Genomic DNA, 14,142 nt, shown 5'->3' on the forward strand with positions numbered 1-14,142 from the left:
TCTGTGTCTCAGCCCTTCCTTCCACTCCCTGCCCCTACCCCAGATGTTACAGCCAAGGGGGCTGGTCATAGCAAGACAGTGTGAAGAGACTCCATGGTGGAAATGATGTTCATACACATGATTTAACATCCTGAAATAGTTTTCATGTATGCATCTGATGCACATGGCCAGTGGTGCCATCTCATTTGATATCACACTTGCAGGTACATCAGGACCATCCAGGCCATGATATTTAATGTTTTTGTTTTCACAGGGGAAGCAGTTAGTGCAGTCCTTTTACATGTAAGTAATCCTTATGAAAAAAATCCTCATTACATGATGTTGTTCTGTTTTATTTCACTTGAGAGGCAATTAGGAGACAAGCATTATTGCGACCACTGTAATATAGAAATTGTACCTAATTTTTATCTTTAAAGTCTCGTCAGAGAAGGTAGTTAGGCAGCTCTGCTCTGCTGAGGGTGTCAGGCCATTTCCTCAGAACAGGCACTAAAGAACCAGAGTATGCATGTCAACTGCTTCTCCATTGGCTGCTGTTTTAAGTGTCACCTGTAGAAATTACTTCACTTGTTATTCCTTTCACACCTCTCCCTTCAGACTGTAGCCAACCCAGTTGTATTTTTTAACTGTTCCCAACAGGTGGGTGGATGTGTGATACCTTTAAAAGTAACACATGTGCCTCTTTTCTTCTTCTAAGCACTCGTAGTTGGATCAAAAGGCACTTTGGTTGCCCCAGGCAGTTTCAATTCTTTGTGAGCTTTCACTTTTTTTTTTTTTTTTTTTTTTTAATAAAGCAAGCAGTTGAAGTCCAAGGACTTGGGGACCATTCCTCCCTTGCTTGAGTGGTGGTTATGGGGTATTGGGAGCACGGAGCCAGTGCTCCCTGGCAGACCATCTCCTTGGATCTCATGTGGCTGACCAGCTCAGCCTCGCTGCCTTCCCATCCACCTGCCATTGCAGCCTCTTCTCTCACACCAGCAAATGCCTCCTTCCCCAGCCAGACCTAATTGCGTTTCAAGAAATGCCTCTGGGAATGCCTCCACCTCTCTGAGCCCACTGTCTTGCTTGGCAGGCTGAGGAATGCAGCAATCTTTGCAGCGTTAGCAGCTTTGCTCAATGTGATTAATGCAGGCAGGCACCCTTGGGACTGGCATGTAAAGCACCACTCTGGGCTGTTACTGGCCTTAAACTGATGGCTGAATTTCTATAGGTTGTCAGCAGTCTTCATGAGTTACACTTCCTTCCTTTGTAAAGAACGGATGGCTGTGAGAGATTAAATGGAACATTATTAGCAAAACCAGCAATAATTAGTGAAACAACAAGAAAATGACTGATAAAATTTTGTGTGGAAAGAGCGCCACTTTTGGATCAGCAGCAGAAGCACACACCATCCTCCAAAGCCTGGTCTTGACTGCAGCAGCTCTGGGTGGCCATTCCTCCCCCTGTCGCAGCCACCCCATGGATCATTCCTGCTCATGGAATGCAGCATGCCCCCATCACTGGCTGCACTGTCTGGGACCTGCGTAATCTCAGGGAGGAATCTGTCAGCTCTTAGTGCCCCAAAACTTACCCAAACCTCTCAGTTAATTAGATAGTGCCTTCTTTATTTGCCTGCCTACTCTCTCTTTTAATTTGAGTAGCTTCTGTTTGAAAGAAAGACGTTATGATGGAGATCCCCCAGGTCCTTCAAGCAGACTGTGAATGACCCCTCAGCTCACCCCACAGAGGAGCATCTCCAGGGTCAGACATCTGCCTGGATACAACAGATCCTCCCTCAGGACCAGAAAGTCAGGCAAGAATTAAATGCCCCCTTTTCATTAATTAAAATTAAATGCTTTTCAGGCCCTTTCCCTTTCCAAACTACAGGGCCAGTTGCTCACTTCTTTCCAAAGCAACAAGGAGAGAAGCAGAGGAGCTGCCCAAAAGAACTGCCTGCTGCTGGCTGATCAGCAAGGCAGCAGGTATGGAAGGATCACAACCAGCTGCTTCCCTGGTTTGAAACTGGTTTGGCTGGAGAGAGGTGTCATGGCCAGGCATTTGGTCTGGGGGATTCTCCTGTCAGGCACATGCAGGTTGCACTCCAATGTTTCAGTCTGCACCTTCAGTGATTTGTACGTTCAGTCTGTTATGGTGTGGATTTTGTCTCCAAATCCACCTTCTTGAGCTTGTGTTATGCTTCCACATCAGAAGGCTTGGGGTTGCTAGGGAAGTAAGACATAACAAGCCCATTGAGGGTAAAAATTCAGGGAAACAGCAGGTCAGCAAGATCCTCCTTCCCTTCACACACCTAAACTCACACACCTTTACCAGAGAAGGCAAGAATGTAGCTGCACACATGGACTTTGATGCCTTGAAGTAGTTGCATGCTGTTCCCCAATTCATTCATGGACAATTGGAATTTGATTCCCTTGGAAATCTAAAATTTTGCTTGAAAAAGAATCACTTTAATTCACTGCCATGAGTTAAATATTATGGAAACATGACTGCTAACAATTTGCTTCATGTAATTTGTACTAATGCTAATAAGCAACAGCTGCCACCCTTCCTGTTGTAAATTCTTTTGTGGTTGTAGCAGAATTATCACACCTGTACTTCACAAATCTGATAAACTCGAGCACAAGCTCACTCATTCTGGCCCCAGCTCCAGCAAATCCCTGTGCCTCAGAAGTACAGCTGCAGAAAGATGTATTTACAGTCTCTGTCTCCCTTTGTTCCCAAAGCCTCTGCTCCCCACCAGGTACCTGGAGCAAGAGGGGTTGGGGCTGGGGGGGGATGTGGCAGCCTGGGGGTCAGCCAGTGCATGCAGGGTGTGGTTGGAGCAGATTGCTTTCAGCAAAGATATCATTGACCAGACAGGTTTACTGCAGTTCAAGAAGACAGGTTTTGGTCAGAGGCTAAGTGCAGGAGAAAAGTGATTTATTAAAGAAAAAGAAAGAAATATGAGTGTGCAATACACTGCCACCATAAGACTTAAGCTGAAACCCAAGAATCCTTCAACTGTAATCTAAAGAAAAATGTTTCCCTCACTCAAGACTCTAAATAAAGCATGTTAGGCCAAACCCAGATCCCACTGAGGTCTGCATAAGTTTTCCTATTGAATTCATAAGACTGGGGCTTGGCTCATAAACCAGGTCAAGCTTCAGCCATGTCCCATAGCAACCAGAGCCTAACAAGCTATTCCACCCTCTCTTAAAAAGAGCAGAGACAGCCGCTGCTGGCCAGCTCCCTCTCCCCTGCTCCCAGGAGAGCTGATAGCTTGCTGGAAAAGAGTTCTTCCAGCTGCACCTCTGTCTGACCAAAACACCTCCCCCTGTTAGCTTTGCATTTTAGCTATGAGTTCCATGGAAGGTGGTTTGGGTTTTCCACTTTGGAGCAAACCAAAGCCCATGCCCTGAGGATTTCAGCCGTGCCACCAGGCAGAAATTTGCACTGATTTAAACATGACTGTGCTGGGAGATTTCCATGTGTTCCTGAGGTGAAGGTTGAGGTGGAATTAATAATATTAAACTTTTCAAAATGGGTCTCAGTGACCCACAACTTTTGGCTCCTTCATCATCCACCACACTTCATCACACTTCAAATGGTCAAGTCTCTTGGTAGTGCCATAATTGGACAGGAATAGCTCACAGAACTTCAGAAGAGGCTCCATCTCTGACTACAGTCTTGCTCCTCTTGGCCTATGGGCAGCTGCCAAAAAGCAACATTTGGGAAGAATGTGTGAGTGTCTGTATGCTGCTCAGAGAGGCTGGCCTGGCTGCACAGACAGGCTGTGAACTGAGTGAAGTAATAGAAGGACAGAGCAACTAGGAAGGAGGGGCTTTAAAAATGGGAAATCCCCCAGCTTCAGTGGGGTTCCTATGGAGTTTGTGCCCTGTCTCCAGGTCTGTACTTGCCCTGCATAGCACAGTATGTCTTTATTACCCAGAGTCTTCCCTTAGTGTTGTATAAAACTGGGATCATGCTGCCCTTTGTGAACATGAAATACGTGCAACCAACTCCTTTTGTCAGACACTGCTAAAGAAGTGGGGAGTAGCCAACAACTGAAGTCCAAGTAGTAGAGGAATGAGGACATTTCAGAGTGGAGGAGTTTCGCAGGTTTCAGTGTCTTCCAGCTGAAACATGGAAGGAGAGAGAAAGAACTTCTGAACTGAAGTGAACACAATCCAGTGAAAGACCAGTGATTAATATTATCCCTCACTTTGATGGTTTCCTGATCTGTAATGTGTTTTATGGCCCTGAGCATTTGCTGTAGTGGCAGTGCAGTGAATTGATCTGCGTGTCCAGGTTCCACTCAAACCAAATGACTGTCTCTAAAAACTATCTGTCTTCTTCATGGCTTTTCTAATACGCTGTAGCATCCAGAAAGCTTCTGATCAGCTTGATGAGAGCCAGTACTTAAAGAAAAACATCTTTTTACCTTTTTTTTTTTAATCTTGTGGCACAAAACTTCAGAAAGCAGCTATAGCCCCAGCTGTGTAGCAGGTCAACATACCCAGCTTTTCATTTCATGCGTTTCAGAAACCTAGTAGTAAAAAATATTTTGCTTACCTGGTCTATGAACATACAAGAAGCCAACCTTGATTCCAGTCTTCCACTGACCCTGTAAATGGGAGTGTTAAATATAATAGAGTTATTGACACTGTAAATTTAGTAGAGTTGTTGCACATTTTAATCAGTGTAAACAAAGTCCATGTCATTTGATAGACCTGTCCTCTGATGATACTGAAATTTAAAGTCAATGGTGTGAATTTCCTACAGTGACATGAGTGGAAAATAGCAGAACATCAAGAAAAATGAAGCAAAACTTCCATGGAGGTGAACAACATTGCCTTCTTCCCTACACTTTTAAGCCCGGCCTTTGGTGAAACCAGGGATCTGAACCCAAGCCTCCTGGTTGAATCTAGTGCCTTACCCACAAGACCCTCTACTCTCACTGTATTCTGACTTTTCTCCCAGTGCTGTCCACATCTGTGTCCTCACACAGCCCTTAACTACATCCTTATGAACCTGAAAAATAGCACCCAAATAGGCCTTTAGAGGTCAGTTGGTCCTTCGCCCTGCACTCATTCTTCTTCACCTCAGTCTAACTCTGTTATCTAGTTTTTCCCCCTGGAGCTTCCCACTCCTTTACACTCCTATCCTCCCACTGTAGTTAGTTCCATTTTCTTCTCCCTAGTTCCATTCCTGCAGCATTGTTTCTTTTCCTTCCTTTCCCTCTCTCAGTAACCATGTACATGTCTCCTTCACCCTTGCCACAACTCCTTCTCTACCTTTTGGCTCTTCCCTGTTCTAACATTTCCCCTCCTTGTCTAGTTTTCTGCAATCCTTTCTTTCCTTTCAGTCAAGTGCCCTTTGCAGGATAATCTTGTACCAGTTCTTCTGTGACAGAGACTACCATGCACTGACATCTTTGAATTAGCTTGTCTGTACATTTTTTGACACATTCTATCTCATACAAAAACTCTTCCACCACTTTCATCCACCAGCATGAAAGGCACTTCTTGAGAATGGTCTTTAACTAGTTGGCTGATGACTATTTGCAATAAATATCTCCTTAAAGGCTCAGCACTTTTATGAAAGATAAGTGCAGTTTCCCCCTCTAGCTTCCATCTTTTCCTGTGCTGTCTATTGATATTCAAGCTGCTAAAATTCTCCTTTGTTCTGAAGAGTTTGCTCACTGGGATGAATCCTTGGCTCCCACCCTGTTGCTGATGGCCACATGAACCGGGCTTGGACCTGTAAATGTCACACCATTAGGCAGGTGTGAGCACTGATGTGTACAGAGCCACCAGCATTGCTTCCCTGGGCTTGGAGAAGGTCCAGCTTGCTTTCAGCCAGCATCAGAAAGTTGGTTGGAAAGAAGAGGTGCCTATTGCCAATGATAAGGGCAACAGAAGGTAGGAAAGAGCTATCCAGTTGGAGGAAGAAGAGACACTGGCCAGCTGGAAGGTGGTGGTGGGATAGACAAAATCAGAAGTAAGGGAAGACCATGCTTGTAAGCTTATATTAAGAATGGTGGGGGAAAAATCTCTGTGGAAACTGGCATTTCAATATTTACAGCATCATCCTTCATACTGAAATACGTGCAATAGTGCAGGGCAGAGCACACATGGGTGCACACAAGTGTGAGTTTAGAGTAACGACTGTAGCTTCTGTGGGGCTACTGCATACTTCTACCAGTAGGAATGAGATCAGATCTTGGCTCTGTGTCTCTGTTTCCAAACAGTGTGAAGGATGAGAGCAGAACAGTCTCTATCCAGCTGGAAAGTAGCAGCCTTAAATCAGGCCACAAAACAGAGCAACTCCTGCTCCCACTTTTTAATTTTTTTTCTTTAAATGCTGCTCTGAGCTCTCTCCCAACTCCTCAGCATTAGCTTCCAGGGCTAGTGAAGCATGTACAGGGCTTTTTTGATGTATGTACAGCTATCAGCTTTTGTATTGCTAATTGGGCTCAAAGTGTGTTAGCTTTGATTTTTAATGTTCTGTAACTTGCTAGATAAACCTCCATTTCTGCAGCAGCTGTATAGATAGAGCATCTTCCGTTACATCTTGCAGATATTTCATAACGTTGGATTTTTTTTATATATCTACTAACCTTGAAAGGTGAATGACAGCTCTTTCCAGGTGCTGTACAAACTTAGGAGAAGATCTTTTGCAATAGGCATCAGATATCAAGGAATGATACAGTTATTTTAATTTTTTCAAGCATATATAATATCTACTAGACAGAGTAAAACCTGACTAGACAAGCAATTTGGTTACAATCAAGAGTTCAAACTCACAGTCTTACATTCTGACCCTCCCAAATTTATTACAGCCTATACCACTTACTGTTGATAGACACAACATCTCCACATCTCACATCATTAGAAAAAATTATTTGTGACTGCTCTCATCCAAATCCTATAGGAGATAAGAGGAGCTTGTCCAGCACACAGCACAGGCTTCTCATCAGTGACTGCTCTCAAAAGAGAGAAATCAGTTTGCATACAGTAGCTCACCAGGATTCCTTCACCTGCCAGACTGTATATTAAAAATAGAATGTAAATAACTAGATTTCCTATTTATTAAAAATGTGTTGTCATGATAAGATTATGGGCCTGAATGATGCTGGCAACTCAGTCAAACTATTCTGTGATTCCGTTCTCTGATTCTTCTAAGACGCGATGTGAGGTGTGTATAAGGCTGAGGAGTTTTGAAAGTCCTTGGGTCCCTCCTTTTATTGTCCTGTGGGGTTTTATTTGGCACTACCACCGTGGTGTCACCAGGCTCCTACTCTATTCCTGCTGGCAAAAGGCAGCAGGATTTATTTATTTATTTGTGTATTTATTTATGTATTTATTTATGTATTTATTTATACTGGCAGTGCAGTGTTGCCAATGGCAGCCCCACTGGCTGTGACAGGAGTGATGCTGCCTGAGTGCCCCCTTGGAAAGAAAAGACAACGTTGACTCCTCTCATCACTCTCCCATCCCTATTCCCAATTCATAGCACCACAAAGCTTTACAGGGTGTTTGAGCGTGTCCTGCTGGGTAAATCTTCCTCACTCCTTCTTTCCTGATGCTGGTGTTAACCCAGGTCGTCCCCACCAGCATCAGTGTGAGGCTACCCATGGCACACTCACTGAAGAGAGAACAGTCAGGGTTTCTGTATTCATCTTTTACACATCTTTGCCTTAGTGCTGTTTTGTTTTGCTTTCATTCAATGAGGAAGAAGAAAGCATCTTAGCTTGTGAGCAGCTTCAAGGTGCCCACGCTGCCATGCAGTTCTCTGCCAGTCAATGCCAAGCTTGAACGTTTGTATCATTGCCATAAGTCTTGAGCTTTGTCTCAAGCTGAATGTTCAGCATGCTGAATATAGGTAACTACTGATTCTGGAAAGCCTAATGTTCACTCTGCTGTCCACTTATTTTACTTAACACCATATTTTAATATTATTTTTCTCTTATTGTCAGGAGATAATAAACAATTTGGGTTGCTTAGATGCCTACATAGATTTAGATGCCTACAACTGTTCTTAATACAAGCCTTCTCCATTTTTTGACCAAAAAGTCCTACTAAAGGTAACATACAGGATATATTGTTAATTATATCCAGTTAATTATACCCAGTTATATCCAGTTAATGCCAGGATTACCATATGATGCTAACAATCATCAGGGAAAAGACACCTACCCCTTAGTTCCACTTATTGGAAAAACAGTGCAAACCCTTTCATACTTCGCTGTTTCTCAGCTATCAAATCCTCCCTCAGTAAATGATCTCTAACAGTGAACATTGCATTATATTGAATAGTTTTGTGTTCACTTTGCCAATATGCAAACATGGGAGAGCAGAGGTAAAATGAATGTGGAACTTACAAGTGGGGATGACATGCGAATAAAATGCCTGGAGTGCCAGGAGCGGCTCGATTATGACAAACAGTGTATTAGTATTGCTCTCACCCTGCCTCAAAGGGTTTTATTGAAGTGATTTGTCTTCAGCTGTGGAGGTGTGTGCCTTTTTACATGTATGTACGCACTGGTCTGATGTATTTACACAGATGTGCACCTGCCCACCATATGTACACCTCATACATATTCATGCATCTGAGCCAAATAATAACTCAATTTAGCATGTTCTGTATGGGTGGGTCCAATATATTAATTCTTCATATGTACATTGTTTTAATACATGTGCAGCCATTTACCAAATATAGTGTCAAACTGTGATTCTTTTCTGTTTCTTCAGACATTGTTCTTTATTAACTGCAACTTATTCCTTCCAGTGGATTCTCTGTCACTATTTAGAGGCATGTTTTAATGTATAGCTGTATATTGCCTGTTCCGTGTGCTATATGATACTGCTTGCATCTTGAATAAGCTGAGTATTACTGGTCTAAATGTTCTTAATTTTGTACAGCAGACTTTTGCTTGGGTTTCACAATTTGACGGAGTATGTTTAAGAATGTAGTATGGAAGGGGACCGGTTGTGATAAAGTGAAAAGGTCCTGAAACTTCAGATTTATGTTTCATAGAAAAAGCCAGTACTTTCTTTTACTATTGCAAAATTATTTCTGTATTTTTTAATAAAGAATTGGATTTACTTGGTTTAATGTATGTTTTCTCTAATAAACCTTATTTTTTAAATAAGGATCTGGGCTCAGTCTTTATGCATCTGCAGTGTTCATTGTGTTCAACACACAAAGCACTTTTACCTACCACACTCCCTGAGGCTGAGCCTGCAGCTCTCCTAATGCCAGAATTACCTCCTATCCTGCCCAGTGCAGAACTGATCTCATGTATTTATTCACCTTTCTCTCCTATGCAAATAAGAGATGGATACCGAGGTGCCAGCCTCTTGATAAATCCCCGCTGCGATATATTAGCATCAATGCTCATTTGCAGGGCAAGCAGTTTCTTTGCTTCTCCACTGAATTAAGGCTGGGGTGTCAATTTGAGGCAAGGGTACAACACACAGGCAGACGCCTAATCCCTCAGGCTGCCTCTGCATGGGCAGGCCCTGCTCTCATTTGTGTTGATGTAAATCTGAGGTGGCTCAGCTGAAGTCATTACTGTTATTCTGGATTTACACTGGGGAGAAAACAAGACCAAGAGTTATCCCAAGACCATAATATTTCAAGGTTGATCTTCCCCCTTTATACTCTGGCAGCTAGTGGAATACTCTAGCAATGTCTCAATAAAAAGCCTGAAAAACAGCCAAAAAAATCTCAGCTCAAACACTATAAAAAACTTCCCTCAGAAAATAAGAAATGCTTTCCCTGTTATGTAGAGTCAGATGTAGCTATCCAAGAAATACATTGCATTGGATGCACTGCTCTTTAATTACACTTTCCTCCATGATGCTATCAGCTCTGCAGCAGGATGAAGTTTCCCTTGAAGTCAATTTGCCATCCATGTCAGTGAAAGCAAGTACAGACCCTGGATAATAGTCTTTGGGTCCTATCTTCTTATTGCTCTCCCTAATCAGATAGAAATCAGGAGCAAAAACTGATGTTACAGAAAAAGTAGATGAATCAGGACACCCCTTGATTTCATTGATTCTGGACTCTCTTTATGAATCCAGAATTTAAGGCAGACTTAAAAATGTTTTAAAGCTGTTTCTTCTTATGCTATGCTTTTGCATGCTAAGACCAAAAATGAAGGCTTGTGAGACATACTGCAGCTGCCACTCATCCCCAGCTGTGGCTTGTCGCTGTGCTTCTATTCCTGGGACAGGAGAAAGAGCAGGAAAGTACATATCCCAGTTCTGAGAGGCCAAAGGCCTTGGCAGAGTTCACAGGAGGTCCTGTGCCAGCTCTTGCTGATGGCCAGAGGTTCCTCTGCCTGGTATGGATGCTCATATTCTGTGTGAGTCACGGAATTAAGTTCTAGTTCATACAAGTCTGACTTAAGCCATATATTTCCCTTGTGCCCTTAAACAATCAAGTGCAGCATTTTGGCTCTTCTGATGACGAGAAATTTGCCTTTTTTTTCACCAGACATCTTTTATCTCCAGGCTTTAAAGTCAGAAGAAAGTTTTCCTTCAGACTGAATATATTTAGAAGCTGTCTGAAGTCATTTAGAGCCTGGTTTCCGAGGTGAAGCAATTCAACTTCATCGCTGGTTTATGTGTCCGCAAAGGGCTCTGTGGCCTCAGTTTGAAGCTCAGACACTGTCTGTAATAAACAGTGGGGGGAGGGAGAAAGCTCCTTCCTTTGATTATAAGAAGTGTGTAGAGTAGACTGGACTTCAGGAAGCCAGCATTGATCTTGAAGATCACTGAATAACATGGGCCATGAGGGACTTTAATTTACTATTCTGTCTAAAGATCCCAGCTGGGCCTCACATCCCAGTTCCACAAGGAACCACACAACGAAATAAGACATCAAAATTCCTGCCTTGCACAGCAAACAGACCAGGATTTAGATTTTGGGCAATGGATGAATATATATGTGTGTGTATATATATATATAGAGATGTGTTTATAAAAAAGCATGCACTATATGGAGAGAGCAAAACACCATTTGACAAAACTGGTAGTGCAAAGCAAACAAAAGATATAAATGCCTTCTATAACTATTATGTAAATTTTTGTTTTTCTTCCCCTGCTTACCTGGTGTGATGGCAGCAGGGTCTTGGCTCTCCTTGCCCGTATAAGAATTCTCCCCATAGAAGACCATATGAGTCGCTTGCTCATGCAGCTGCCTGCCTCTTGCACATCTGTCAGGAACCTGTGGTCCAAGAGCTGGGATATGGAAAGTGATGATGTTTTACAGAGCCCTCTGCACAGGCTGTTTATCTGGTATTACCAGGCAAAAGGGGAGTGTAATATGCTAGGGTGGTTCCAGGTTTTTCAGATCTCTGGAAGGAAAGCCTTCCCACTTTTGCCATGGTAATCTGCACTGAGCATATCTGGGCAGGATTTTCATATGCTGCTCTTTTGAGGAAAACTTTTGGTTAAAAATTATGGCCAGACAAGAAGAGTTATTAAGCTGGGAAAAACTGTCGGGAGATGGGAGTTGCTTCCCATGCCCTTGCCTCACTGCACATCCAGGAGAAGGAACAGAGAGCTCCAGTTCAGCAGAGATTTACTCTGGAAGCAATGTTGTGCACTTTTGCAACACTGTAAATAATTCCAAGATCTGTCTGTATGAGAGCTCTGGGAGTCAAAAACAACCTCTGTTCATGCCCCAGCTACAAGACTCATTCCAATGAACATGTCTATCTGCCGATGCCTTCATGATTGCACCCGTGCCACCGACGGCTGAGCAGGACTTCCCTTCCCTGCTGCGTGTAGGCCACTTTGAAATCTGGCACAGAACAAAGAGCAGGAGCATACATGTCCTTTGAAGACTTGCTCAGTGCCCTGTCAGTGCCTAGAGAGGATGAAGGAGAAAGATGTATCCTGAGCAGGGTTGCGGAGCTGGGTCTGAGGGAGGGGCTAGTAGCAGAATGGACAAAAGCCTAGACATAAATGAGAGACTGGGAACTGGTGGTATTGTTTGAGACTGAAAGAAAATAGGAAAGACAGGAGTTGTAAGAAAAATGGGAATATGCTGAAACAAGCATGCAAACAAAAAAAACCCAGTGGGACAAATTGGTGATGGAGCTATGGACAAAGAGAGAAGAGACTGTGATGGTTTGTAAAAAGACAAGACAGTGCTGGTTTCCAGGGTTCTCTGAATGTGGAAATCACTACAGGGACCTGCAGCACTTATGAAGAACTGCAAGCAGCAGTGACTGAATCTGTGCAAGGTTCCCCCAGAAGCATTTCAGGAGTAGCTGCAGCAGGGATTGAAGCCTTGCCAGCCCACAACCACACAATCCCTGTGACACCATTCCGGCCACTGATGAGTACAGGACATTCAGGTGCACCTTCATCCCCCACCCAGTAACCCTGGCACCCCTCTCCTGGTCCCACTCATATCCCTGGCTTTTCCTCCCACGTGCTGATTTTTCCATTCCTGTCTTTTTAAATGGATGGGAGCTCTTTGTTCAAGAATAAGCCCTCTTTTGAAATAGTGTTACTTCTCTCCTTGAACTTTTCCCTGTGAATTACTTGACATTAAGCTGATAGTTGCTCTTAACCAATTGTTAACCTGTTAGTGGAGACCATAAAAATTACTGAAAGGCCAAGGCTAAAGCTGTTTAAATGAGAAATATTTCTACAGAACTCCCCCGAGATGAAATAAAAAAGCTCCTGACGACAGAGCGGCTGCCAGTTTGAGACTAACGGGTTTGAAGATGATGTTTTGCTAACAGCAGTTAATCAGTAAATTCCCATTACTAATAAGGCCATCACTCTTGGCTGAAGCTGCAAATTACATGTTATGTTTCTCGGTGCCGAAGATAAAGTGTTCCTTAAATTTTGCATCTGCAAATGTAATGTTTAGCACAAAACACCATCAGGAAAAACAAGAGGAAAATTGAAAAAATGTCACACACATTCTGCATCAATTTGCTTCACTGTCACTAAAATTACATATCTTTTTTGTTTTGGTGTTTATTGCCACCTTGAAATTTATATTTAGGAGGGGAATGGAAACCATGGATGCTTAGTTTTGATCTCAGACATGATGCTGCTACATGAGAGGCATCCTAAAGTCAGACATAGCTTAATCTAAGTGAAATCAGAACTGGCTCCTGTCATAAGACAAAATTAAAAAGAAAACAACCTTAAAAGTTTCATTATAATGCTGCATCTTGATTGTCATCCAGATCTTTTGCTTGCTTACAGCATTGCAAGTCTGGCTTCCTTCCACTGATGCAATCATCATTCTAGATTTCAACTCTCTTACTAGAGAGTAGGATTTTTGCCATCACTGTCCAAAGAAGAGTACAAAAATGTGTTTTATTATGGTTAGAGAGCTGGAGGCACTCGTTGATTACCAGTCCCTTTTGTACTGCTTTCCCTGTCCCAGACACAGCCAAATTCAGAATCTGTCCAGTTGCTTGGAAATGGAAGATGAAGAGTGCCAATAGCTAACTTGACAGCAGGGCTCTTTTCCAGTATGAATGTTCTTAATCTACATTTCCAGAGACAGTCATGCAAAAGTCAGCTGCTTTAGGCAATACTCCTCCCTCCAGTGCCAAATGAGGTTTGCAGGGACACAGCAGCCTCACTACTGCTGGCCACTTACTTCGTAAGAGAGTGTCTACATGCCTGACACTCCTCCATGACTTCCAGCAGCAACTTCAGACTTACTGGGCTGTTGGTAAGAGTGGGATTTTGCCCTGCACTCCTGTTTCTGCATAGGACCAGGTGCACACCTACAAGCAGACACATACCAACCCTGCAGCAGTGACCATGGTCCCACTCAGGGTAGGTGGAAGTTGGATGGCCTACAGAGCACATTGTTCAGCCTCTGTGCTCGGGTGAGTGCAGGCAGGAGGCCCTCTCTGTTGGTGCTGTTCCAGTATTCTCCTCTCTTTCCCCATTAGCTTTGTGATTGGAACCAAACCCCCCCTTTTTTTCCAATGCTGTTGGGCAGCCACCTTCTGGAGCATGCAAAAAAGCCATGATCCCCTGGGGAAGTAGGGGTGGTGTAATGGTGTACAGGCAGCAGACAGGAAATATTGTGCTTTGATTCAAGGGAAGTTTTTCCCCCCACAGAGAAAAAGCTGAAAGACAACAGTTGTTTTGAAGAAGAAGCATATGTGGCTCA

The 14,142-nt window shown here is 43.3% G+C and overlaps 1 long non-coding RNA gene across 1 annotated transcript; it reads right to left on the reverse strand.

Moving 5' to 3' along the window:
- Positions 1-254: 254 nt before the first annotated feature.
- Positions 255-11,514, reverse strand: LOC107201135. Its single transcript, XR_001520032.3, has 3 exons — positions 11,091-11,514; positions 4,546-4,597; positions 255-1,260 (listed from the first exon to the last, which is right to left on the reverse strand). It is a non-coding gene; the product is annotated as an uncharacterized LOC107201135 (long non-coding RNA).
- Positions 11,515-14,142: the final 2,628 nt, after the last annotated feature.

Source organism: Parus major, chromosome 3 (genome assembly GCF_001522545.3).
Source record: "Parus major isolate Abel chromosome 3, Parus_major1.1, whole genome shotgun sequence".
Classification (NCBI taxonomy): domain Eukaryota; kingdom Metazoa; phylum Chordata; class Aves; order Passeriformes; family Paridae; genus Parus; species Parus major.